We start from the raw sequence: 12392 nt of genomic DNA, 5'->3' as shown, positions 1-12392 counted from the left end.
CCAGTGTTTGTTAAAGTTATTGAAAAGGCTGTATATGTAAGGATAATTCATCGTTTTATATCACACTATTTGCTATCAAATGTACAGTTCGGCTTTAGCAGTCGTTTAACAACTGAAAATGCTATATTGCTCCAGAAGTTGGTTCATTAAGGAATATGGGGAGTAGCTCTGTGACCAAAATGGTACTGAAACAGAGGATGACAGACTAAAGGCCGAAATACCAAATGTCTTTTTCCAAAGCTGTTTCACAGAGGAAGACTGCACTGTAGTTCCTTCTCTAGATTGTCGCACAGATGACAAAATGGTAGATACCGAAATAGACGATAAAGAGATAGAGAAACAATTAAAATCGCTCAAAAGAGGAAATGTCGCTGGACGAGATGGGATACCAGTTCGATTTTACACAGAGTACGCGAAGGAACTTGACCCCCTTCTTGCAGCGGTGTACCGTAGGTCTGTAGAAGAGCGTAGCGTTCCAAAGGATTGTAAAAGGGCTAACGTCGATCAGTTGTAGAATTTTGGAACACCTATTATGTTCGAGTATAATGACTTTTCTGGAGACTAGTAATCTACTCTGTAGGAATCAGCATGGGTTCCGAAAAAGACGGTCGTGTGAAACCCAGCTCGCGCTATTCGTCCACGAGACTCAGAGGGCCATAGACACGGGTTCACAGGTAAATGCCGTGTTTCTTGACTTCCGCAAGGCGTTCAATACAGTTACCCACAATCGTTTAATGAACAAAGTAAGAGTATATGAACTATCAGAGCAATTGTGTGATTGGATTGAAGAGTTCCTAGATAGCAGAATGCAGCATGTCATTCTCAATGGCGAGAAGTCTTCCGAAGGAAGAGTGATTTCGGATGTGCCGCAGGGGAGAGTCATAGGACCGTTGCTATTCACAATATACATAAATGACCTCGTGGGTGATATCGGAAGTTCACTGAGGCTTTTTGCAAATGATGCTGTGGTGTATCGAGAGGTTGTAACAATGGAAAATTGTACTGAAATGCAGGAGGATCTGCAGCGAATTGACGCATGGTGCAGGACATGGCAATTGAATCTCAATGTAGACAAGTGTAATGTGCTGCGGATACATAGAAAGATAGTTCCCTTATCATTTAACTACAAAATAGCAGGTCAGCAACTGGAAACAGTTATTCCATAAATTATCTGGGAGTACGCATTAGAAGTGAATTAAAATGGAATTATCATATAAAGTTGATCGTCGGCAAAGCAGATGCCAGACTGAGGTTCATTGGAAGAATCCTAAGAAAGTGCAATCCGAAAACAAAGGAAGTAGGTTACAGTACGCTTGTTCGCCCACTGCTTAAATACTGCTCAGCGGTGTGGGATCCGTGCCAGATAGGGTTGATAGAAGAGATAGAGAAGATCCAACGGAGAGCAGCGCGCTTCGTTACAGGATCATTTAGCAATCGCGAAAGCGTTACGGAGGTGACAGATAAACTCCAGTGGAAGACTCTGCAGGAGAGATGCTCAGTATCTCGGTACGGGCTTTTGTTAAAGTTTCGAGAACTTACCTTCACCGAAGTCAAGCGGTATATTGCTCCCTCCTACGTATATCTCGCGAAGAGACCATGAGGATAAAATCAGAGAGATTAGAGCCCACACAGAAGCATACCTACAATCCTTCTTTCCACGAACAATACGAGACTGGAATGGAAGGGAGAACCGATAGAGGTACTCAGGGTACCCTCCGCCACACACCGTCAGGTGGCTTGCGGAGTATGGATGTAGATGTAGATGTAGACTGGTTCACCTCTTACTTAAGCAACAGACAGTAAAAGGTCAGTATTCGCAATGTTGAGAATGGCTGTGATTTTAGGTCTGCGTGCTGTATAGTCTAATGGGGCGGGGTGGGGTGGTGGGGGTGGGAGGGTGCCTCAGGGATCAGTGTTGGGGCCATTGGCATTGAGCGACCATTTGTAGCTGCAGTACATGGCGGGTCATGGCCCATCGAACATAGGCCGGTGTGAGATGGAGGTTACTCTATTAAGATAAGTAACGTTTTAGACTTTGTACATATGTACTGTTTGTGTTCCCTTTTTTTCGTTTATAAATGTATAGCTATGGTGTTGTTTTAATCATTGACAAAGGTCTTCTTAGGCACTTGTGGGTTTTATTGTCTTGAAGAAGGTGTAGTTATCTACGCCGAAACCTAGGTAACACTAGGTACTTTTTTCGCAATCGAGGCGGGTTTCTAGTTTTTTAATATACTAACCAACGATTGCTGACACGCTGCTATGTTGAAGGTTCTTATATATATATTCCTTACTGTAATTTCGTGTTTACAATATTAGCTTAATCCAAAGAATAAGCAACTTTCGCTCAGTTAATACTCGTCAGAAATCAAGCCTGCATTTGGATCGGACTTCCTTAACTCTTGTGCAGAGAGGTGTGCAGTATACTGCTGCATCCATTTTCAATAACATACCACTCAAGTTCAAAAATCTTACCAGTAGTCCACGCGCTTTCAAATCGAAACTGAAGAGTTTCCTCATGGGTCACTCCTATTCTGTCGAGGATTTCCTTGAAAAATTAAGCTGATTATTGTTGTATTGTGGATTACGTTTACATGGATTGACTTTCTTCGGGTTCATAAACATTTTATTTTTATCAGTTATTACTGTTATATTGTAATTTCATGTACTGACACGTTCCATGACCTTAAAGATTTGCTCCTCATTGTGGTCCTACGGAACTTGGAATTTAAATAAAAATAAATAAATAAATAAAATGGATTTCGCAAATCAGTTTTGGGAAAGTAACAACGGGCACCCAATTATTCCATCAATTCTTCTGGCGTAGCATCGTTCTTTGGGAACATGAGTCCATGAATGGCTTGAACTGGCCTCCAAGTAGCCGAGCATAACCATTTCGAGTCAATGATCTGACCAGAAGACCCAGGAAACTCTAGGTAAACACATCCCACACATTATGGAGCCACGAGCAACTTGCACAGTGCCTTGTTGACAACTTGGATCCGTGGCTTCGTGGGATCTGCACCACAGTCGAACATTGCCATCAGCTCTTACCAACTGAAATCGGGACTCATCTGACCAGGCCACGGTTTTCCAATCGCCTAGGGTCCAACCGATATGGTCACGAGCCCGGGAGAGGCGCTGCAGGCCATGTCTGCTGTTGGCAACGGCACGCGCGTCGGTCGTCTGCTGCCATTGTTCATTAACGCCGCACTGTCATAGCGCATAGTGGTAAGAGGTAATGCCTAAATTTTGGTATTCTCGGCACACTCTTAACACAGTGGATCTTGGAATTTTGAATTCTCTAACGATTTCGGAATTGTAATGTTCCATACGTCTAGCTCCAAGTACCATCCCGCGTTCAGAGTCTGTTAATTATCCTCGTGCGGCCGTAATCAGGTCGTTTTTACATGAAACACCTGAGTACAAGTGACAGCTCCGCTGACGCACTGTCCTTTATATCTTTTGTAAGTGATACCACCGCCATCTGTATACAGGGTGTTTCCGTAAGAGCGTGCAAAAATTTAACAAGACATAGAGGATGTTCCATTGAACAATTTGAGGCAGGGAACATGGGGTCGGAGAGGCCTCAATAAGGACATAATAGGAATGAAATCACATTAATGGTACTTCTTTGTTTACATTAGTTACAATTAACTGCAAATATGGCCACTGACACAGTGACCGTACCATTTGTACTGTATCTTACAAAATGTGCTGAAACTGACGGGCAGCAACTTCAATGCAAGCATGACATCGGCGGGCAAGATTCTGACGCGCCCTGATAGATATCCTTGGTGTGTTTCGAATCACACCAAAGGCGGGTACAGTTCTGGCAATTCTTTGTCGCCTTGCAGAAAATAAAGAATGTACACGAAAATAAACAGCACAGTACATGTAATTTTCGTACGCCTGCTAGCTGTAAATAAGCTGGAAAAGAGTAATGCTGGACAAAGCGGTAGACAAGTTTATTTCCGTACCTCCGCAAGCTGGTTTCTTCGATCCCAGGTGCCTTATCTAAAAAGGTTCAGTGGAGCATTCTCTATGTCCTCTTATATGGTCTTTATCATCTCAGTGTATAGTGATGTGCACAAGGGAAGGCAGTAGCAAGATCCAATCTTCGCAGAGACGGACGGAGAACATTCGCGGTGACGACAATGCGCTGGTCCGTCCCACATCTCGCCTTCTAGCCGTTGCCCATCCTGCTAATTGGCAAGACTGAAATGGGCGCTGCGCTGGGCAACTACTTCTGTGTCTCACTCTCCCTAGTAGAATATACAAGGTGTTCCATCTAACTCTGCCATCTCATACATTTCTAAAAGAAACAAAATGTGAAAATTTCATTTCGGTAGGGATGCACCTATGTCAGGGGCGCGTACAATGCGCAGACATAATCTATAAATGTTAATAATCTATAACTGTCAACGAAAACAACTTTCAACATAGATTCAGGTTTTTTTTTTAATATCGCGTGAATATTCTTTCTACAGAAATGAAAACTAGAAGTTCAATTAGCGATGAAAGACTTGGTTTTACTGTTCTAAACCTCATACATTCTGAAATGTTAGACGTTAAATGATGGCAACGGCTCCGGGCTTTCCGCAGTAATGCGTAGGGGAAGGGTTGCCTGCACGTCCTACAGTCTGCCGTAAGCAGACCACTCTCAGCACGCACGTTCTACCTACATTGTTGAGCCTATTGGTGTCTCCTGCTCGGGCCTGCTTTAGTGCTGTCGGTATGAAACAGCTGCAGATCCGGCCGTCTTGTAATCATTGTCATATTGTTTGCTGTTTTGTAATACAGCACTTCAGATTTCTTTTGAAAAGATTATAAGCTTACTAAATTTAATGTTAAAGGTCAAAAGAATTTGAAAACTTTGAGGATTTTAGGACTATAAAAGTTTATGTGATGCCACGACAAGCCGGCCTGAGTGGCCAAGCAGTTCTAGGCGCTACAGTCTGGAACCGCGCGACCGCTACGGTCGCAGGTTCTAATCCTGGCCTCGGGCATGGATGTGTGTGATGTCCTTAGGTTAGTTAGGTTTAAGTAGTTCTAAGTTCTATGGGACTGTTGACCTCAGAAGTTAAGACCTATAGGACTCAGAGCCATTTGAACCATTTGAATCTTCCATGTTTTAGTTGATAACTGTTTAATGTTCCCGAGGCGAATTTAGTTGCTAATGTCTTGGAAGGTACTCGGCCTGAAGATAGGTCTCAGATCGGACTCTTTCCTTATCCGGTCACTCTTTGTGAGTTAGAGAATCTTGTTACCTCTGTTACGAAATTGCCTTTTGCCGACAACCAGGGAAATGAGTTAACGGTGGGACATCAAGGCTTATCTAACTCCGGTCCAGAAGGTAGCATGATAGGTAGAGCGGAGGTTCAATGAAATCAGGGGCTTGGTTTAGATGCGGCGCACGTGACCATTTAGTATAAGGATGCCCCGTTCCAAGGACGCCTTGCGTTGAGAAAGGACGCCAGGTGGGAGCGGTGTCGCATCCTCGGAGACAGGGCTGGTGTAGTGGTATACAGGCAGCCACCACACGTACCTTTCCATTTGTTTGTGCAGCTATAGGGCATGAACCGTTTTGTGGGTTACTAGATTCAGGCAGCTCTGTGTCACTCCTTAATTACGAGTGGATTATTGAATATGGACACTCATGTAGAATATCTCCAGTACGTCACTCAATTGAAAGGTGTTGGGTGGCCAATGGCCAAGAGTGCGGGGAAATCTTTCCATGTGTGAATTTTCATGGACTGTCAAGTTTTTATTAGTTAAGAGACTGGTGCCTGACTTAATTCTATGGCATGATTTCATCCGTAAGACCGGTGTTAGATTTTGGTACCCGGACCATTTATTTCAAATTTTGCCCCAACGATCGAATAGCCTTTTTTTGCTCATGTGGGGATTGGACATGCCACCAGTAGTAACACGTGCATGCTTGGGGTAAATCCACTTCTCTAGTCAGCAAGGGAAACAGTTAAGTGAACTTTTTGGAGAATTTCCTGACATGCTTTGTGACAGGTTGGGAGTTACAGACGTCATTAGATACCATATTCCTGTCGTGGATGATGTTCTGGTTCTCCAGTCTCCATATCGCTTGTCATCACCTAAGATAAAGGTATTGCGGCACAAAATTGAGGGCTTGTTAGAAGACGGAATCATAAGACCGTCCACCTCCCCCATATGCTTTTCCCATTTTCTTAGTGCCTAAAGATCAGGAGCAGGATTTCCGACCTGTGGTTGATTACAGGCTTCTCAGTAGAAAGCTGATCTTGTAATCGATTCTACTGCCTGATCTCCACAACTGTTTCACTTAGTTTTCTGGAGCATCTTGCTTTACGGTCTTAGATTTTAATCTGGCTTATTACCAGATACGTGTAACGGAGGAATCTAAGCATCTCACCGCCTTCGCCACGGATTGGAATTTATAACGTCTAACATTTCAGAATGTGTGAGGTTTAGAACAGTAAAACCAAGTCCTCCATCCCAATTTGAACTTCTAGTTTTCATTACTGTAGAAAGAATATTCACGCGTTATTTATAAAAAAAGAACTTGAATCTATGTTGAAAGTTGTTTTCCTTAACAGTTATAGATTATTAACGTTTATAGATTATGTCTGCGCATTGTACGCGCCCCTGACATAGGTGCATCCCTACCGAAATGCAATTTTCATATTTTATTTCTTTTAGAAATGTATGAAATGGCAGAGTTAGATGGAACACCTTGTATATTCTACTAGGGAGAATGAGACACAGATATAGTTGCCCAGTGCAGCGCCCATTTCGGCCTTGCCACTTAGTAGGATGGGCAACGGCTAGAAGCGAGGTGTGGGACGGACCAGCGCATTGTCGTCACCGCCGAAATGTTCTCCATCCGTCTCTGCGAAGAATACATCTCGCTACTGCCTTCCTATGTGCTCACCACTATTCACTGAGAAGACAAAGACCATATAGGAGGACAGAGACTGCTCCACTGAACGATTTGAGGTAGAGAACCTGGGGTTGAAGAAGTCAGCTTACGGAGGTATGGAAATAAACTTGTCTACCGCTTTGTCCAGCATTACTCTTTTTCAGCTTATTTAAGCTAGCAAGTGTACAAGAATTACATGTACTGTGCTGTTTATTTACGTGTACATTCCTTATTTTCCGCAAGGAAACACGGAACTGCCAGAATTGTACCTGCCTTTGGTGTGACTCGAAAAACACCAAGGATATCTGTCAGGGTGCGTCAGAATCTTGTCCGCCGATGTCATGCTTGCATTGAAGTTGATGCCCGTCAGTTTCCGCACATTTTGTAAGATACAGTACAAATGGTACGGTCACTGTGTCAATGGCCGTATTCGCAGTTAATTGTAACTAATGTACACTCCTGGAAATGGAAAAAAGAACACATTGACACTGGTGTGTCAGACCCACCATACTTGCTCCGGACACTGCCAGAGGGCTGTACAAGCAATGATCACACGCACGGCACAGCGGACTCACCAGGAACCGCGGTGTTGGCCGTCGAATGGCGCTAGCTGTGCCGCATTTGTGCACCGCCGCCGTCAGTGTCAGCCAGTTTGCCGTGGCATACGGAGCTCCATCGAAGTCTTTAACACTGGTAGCATGCCGCGACAGCGTGGACGTGAACCGTATGTGCAGTTGACGGACTTTGAGCGTGGGCGTATAGTGGGCATGCGGGAGGCCGGGTGGACGTACCGCCGAATTGCTCAACACGTGGGGCGTGAGGTCTCCACAGTACATCGATGTTGTCGCCAGTGGTCGGCGGAAGGTGCACGTGCCCGTCGACCTGGGACCGGACCGCAGCGACGCACGGATGCACGCCAAGACCGTAGGATCCTACGCAGTGCCGTAGGGGACCGCACCGCCACTTCCCAGCAAATTAGGGACACTGTTGCTCCTGGGGTATCGGCGAGGACCATTCGCAACCGTCTCCATGAAGCTGGGCTACGGTCCCGCACACCGTTAGGCCGTCTTCCGCTCACGCCCCAACATCGTGCAGCCCGCCTCCAGTGGTGTCGCGACAGGCGTGAATGGAGGGACGAATGGAGACGTGTCGTCTTCAGCGATGAGAGTCGCTTCTGCGTTGGTGCCAATGATGTTCGTATGCGTGCTTGGCGCCGTGCAGGTGAGCGCCACAATCAGGCCTGCATACGACCGAGGCACACAGGGCCAACACCCGGCATCATAGTGTGGGGAGCGATCTCCTACACTGGCCGTACACCACTGGTGATCGTCGAGGGGACACTGAATAGTGCACGGTACATCCAAACCGTCATCGAACCCATCGTTCTACCATTCCTAGACCGGCAAGGGAACTTGCTGTTCCAACAGGACAATGCACGTCCGCATGTATCCCGTGCCCCCCAACGTGCTCTAGAAGGTGTAAGTCAACTACCCTGGCCAGCAAGATCTCCGGATCTGTCCCCCATTGAGCATGTTTGGGACTGGATGAATCGTCGTCTCACGCGGTCTGCACGTCCAGCACGAACGCTGGTCCAACTGAGGCGCCAGGTGGAAATGGCATGGCAAGCCGTTCCACAGGACTACATCCAGTATCTCTACGATCGTCTCCATGGGAGAATAGCAGCCTGCATTGTTGCGAAAGATGGATATACACTGTACTAGTGCCGACATTTTGCATGCTCTGTTGCCTGTGTCTATGTGCCTGTGGTTCTGTCAGTGTGATCATGTGATGTATCTGACCCCAGGAATGTGTCAATAAAGTTTCCCCTTCCTGGGACAATGAATTCACGATGTTCTTATTTCAATTTCCAGGAGTGTAAATAAAAAAGTATACAGTAATGCTATTTTATTTCTATTACCTCCTTAAGCAGGCTTCTCTGACCCCATGCTCCCTGCCTCAAATTGTTCAGTGGAACATCCTCTATGTCCTGTTACATTTTTGCCCGCTCTTACGGAAACACCCTGTATACAGATGGCGGTGGTATCACTTACAAAAGATATAAAGGACAGTGCGTCAGCGGAGCTGTCATTTTCACTCAGGTGATTCATGTAAAAAAAGGACCTGATTATGGCCGCACGAGGGTAATTAACAGACTGTGAACGCCAAATGGTACTTGGAGCTAGACGCATGGGACATTACAATTCGGGAATCGTTAAAGAATACCAAATTCCGAGATCCACTGTGTTAAGAGTGTACCGAGAATACCAAAATTTGGGCATTACCTCTTACCGCCGACAACGCAGTGGCCGACGGCCTTCACTTAACGACCAAACGCAGTGGCGTTTCCGTAGAGTTGTTAGTGCTAACAGATAAGCAGCAGTGCGTGAAATAACAGCAGAAGTCAATGTGTGACGTACGAAGAACGTATCCACTAGGACAGTGCGACGTTCTACATCTACATCTACGCTTATACTCAGGAAGCCACCCAACGGTGTGTGGCGGAGGGCACTTTACGTGCCACTGTCATTATCTCCCTTTCCTGTTCCAGTCGCGTATGGTTCGCGGGAAGAACGACTACCGGAAAGCCTCCGTGCGTGCTCGAATCTCTCTAATTTTACATTCGTGATCTCCTCGGGAGGTATAAGTAGGCGGAAGCAATATATTCGATACCTCATCCAGAAACGCACCCTCTCGAAACCTGGACAGCAAGTTACACCGCGATGCAGAGCGCCTCTCTTGCAGAGTCTGCCACTTGAGTTTGCTAAACATCTCCGTAAAGCTATCACGCTTACCAAATAACCCTTTGACGAAACGCGCCGCTCTTCTTTGGATCTTCTCTATCTCCTCTGTCAACCCGACCTGGTACGGATCCCACACTGATGAGTAATACTCAAGTATAGGTCGAACGAGTGTTTTGTAAGCCACCTCCTTTGTTGATGGACTACATTTTCTAAGGGCTCTCCCAATGAACCTCAACCTGGCACCCGCCTTACCAGCAATTAATTTTAAATGATCATTCCACTTCAAATCGTTCCGCACGCATACTCCCTGATATTTTACGGAAGTAACTGCTACCATGTCTGTACAAGTGGCTCTGAGCGCTGTGGGACTTAACTTCTGAGGTCATCAGTCCCTTAGAACTTAGAACTACTTAAACCTAACTAACCTAAGGACATCACACACATCCATACCCGAGTCAAGGTTCGAACCTGCGACCGTAGCGGTCGCGTGGTTCCAGACTGTGGCGCCTAGAACCGCTCGGCCACCTCGGGCGGCCCAGAGTTTGTTCCGCTATCATATAATCATACAGTAAAGGATCCTTCTTTCTATGTATTCGCAATGCATTACATTTGTCTATGTTAAGGGTCAGTTGCTACTCCCTGCACCAGGTGCCTATCCGCTGCAGATCTTCCTGCATTTCGCTGCAATTTTCTAATGCTGCAACTTCTCTGTATACTACAGCATAATAGGCTATGGCAGCAGACGACCGACGCGCGTGCCGTTGCCAACAGCAGACATGGCATGCAGCGCCTCTCCCGGGCTCGTGACCATATCGGTTGGACCCTAGGCGATTACAAAACTGTGGCCTGGTCAAATGAGTCCCGATTTCAGTTGGTAAGAGCTGATGGCAGTTTTCGACTGTGGCGCAGACTCCACGAAGCCACGGATCCCAGTTGTCAACAAGGCACTGCGCAAGTTGCTCGTGGCTCCGTAATGATGTGGGCTGTTTTTACCTAGAATTTATTGGGTCATCTGGTCAGATCATTGACTGGAAATAGTTATGTTCGGGTACTCGGAGGCCATTTTCAGCCTTTCATGGGCTCATGTTCCCAAAGAACGATGGAATCTTTATGGATGACAATGGCTTCGTCCTCGGCCCAAAAATGTTCCCTAGTGTACTGAACAATATTCTGGATAATTCGAGAGAATGATATGGCCATCCGTATCGCCCTACATGAATCCCATCGAACATTTATGGGACATAATCGAGAGGTCAATTCTGCACCGGCAACGCCTTCGCAGTTATGGAAGGCTATAGCGGTAGCAAGGCACAGTATTTCTGCAGGGGATTTCCGACGATTTGTTGAGTCCATGTGACGTCGAGTTGCTGCACTACACCGGGCAAAACGAGGTCAGACATGATATTAGGAGATACCCCATGACCTTCGTCACCTCAGTGTCTTATAGTGTAGCAGGGACTAGTCTGTAGGGTGATTAGTGTCAAGTTTGTGACTACTGTAGGATTTTGTAGGTGTTAATGTGGAAGAGAAGGCTGGTAATGTTATAATTTGATGGAGGATATCTCAGGTTGGCAAAGGAGAGAAATTCGTGGTCGGCCGCATCAGGCCAGCCAGAAGGCTGCTGACCCAGAAAAAAAGAGGATATGTGTTGCGAAATACAGGCAGATACAAAATGTTAGGTCGATTACGTGGTTTTCTAGGAGTTTGTAGGACCATTTTGAAACAGCGAAAAGTTGTGCTGCATTTGCACTGCAGACGATGAGTTTATCATGGATTTATGGGATTTTAGGGTTGTGGAAGGGTAGAGTCTCCACGTTCGGCCGGTTTTTCGCCGTTCTCTTCGCATTGTATTTGTAATGAGGTAATTTTCCTAGCGTTCACGTAATACAAACGGTGTGAGAACGAAACACTGATAGCAGGAAAACTGTCTGTTCGTAAAAAGGAAGAGTCCTCAGCACAAATGACAAAAAAAGCGAAGATACTCTCGTAAAGAAAGTTTTCAGTGCTTAAAACGACTATTAACAATTAACGTCTGCGCGTGCAGGACAGGGAATTCTGAGGAGGAGCAGAGGGGAGGCATTCGCTCAACGACCGACGAGATGGGACGGGACTGCCAGGCTAACAAAGGAAGGCCGAAGCGAATAACGGGGGACACCTCCTCCCTTGTCTCATCCGAGCTTGTAACTGCCGTTATTAAGGGGCACTAAATTCTGGCGGGAGGGAGCAAAAATTAATTCGTCGCAGACATCGAAGAACAATGGAAGGATCTCTGAAAGGGCCGAGAGGACCTGAGAGCAGAAAGCAGTTACTTAAGCTAAGTTAAAGTTCGCACTGAGTATTAGCACAGCTTGTTACTCGATGGTAACTGGGTAGCGGCAGCGAACGGCTTTCGGTCCTGAATTACTTATTTTTGAGTAAAAGAAATGAGAAGACTGTGTCCAAATATCCTGAACGCTAATTTTTCCCCGATTCAGCAGTGACTATATGCTTACACATTTTCCTTCTATCCTTTGAGAAGGATTTTGAAAAAAATGGATTTCAATTTAATTTCTTAATTCAGTCGCGTTTCACTCATTAGGCAATGTAGATGTTAAGGGATGGGAAACTAACGCCTGTTTTTTCCCCTTCTTCTCATTAAAAATCATCACTAATCGCTACCGCCGAGAAAACAATACAACTAACTTTTAGGCACAGTTATGAGCTATGGCAGATCTTTTTTGACACGTGGAGAAGATTTG

The sequence above is a fragment of the Schistocerca americana genome, chromosome 7, assembly GCF_021461395.2.
Source record: "Schistocerca americana isolate TAMUIC-IGC-003095 chromosome 7, iqSchAmer2.1, whole genome shotgun sequence".
NCBI lineage: Eukaryota > Metazoa > Arthropoda > Insecta > Orthoptera > Acrididae > Schistocerca > Schistocerca americana.
The sequence above is the reverse complement of the archived record's forward strand: the minus strand, read 5'-3'. Positions refer to the sequence as shown.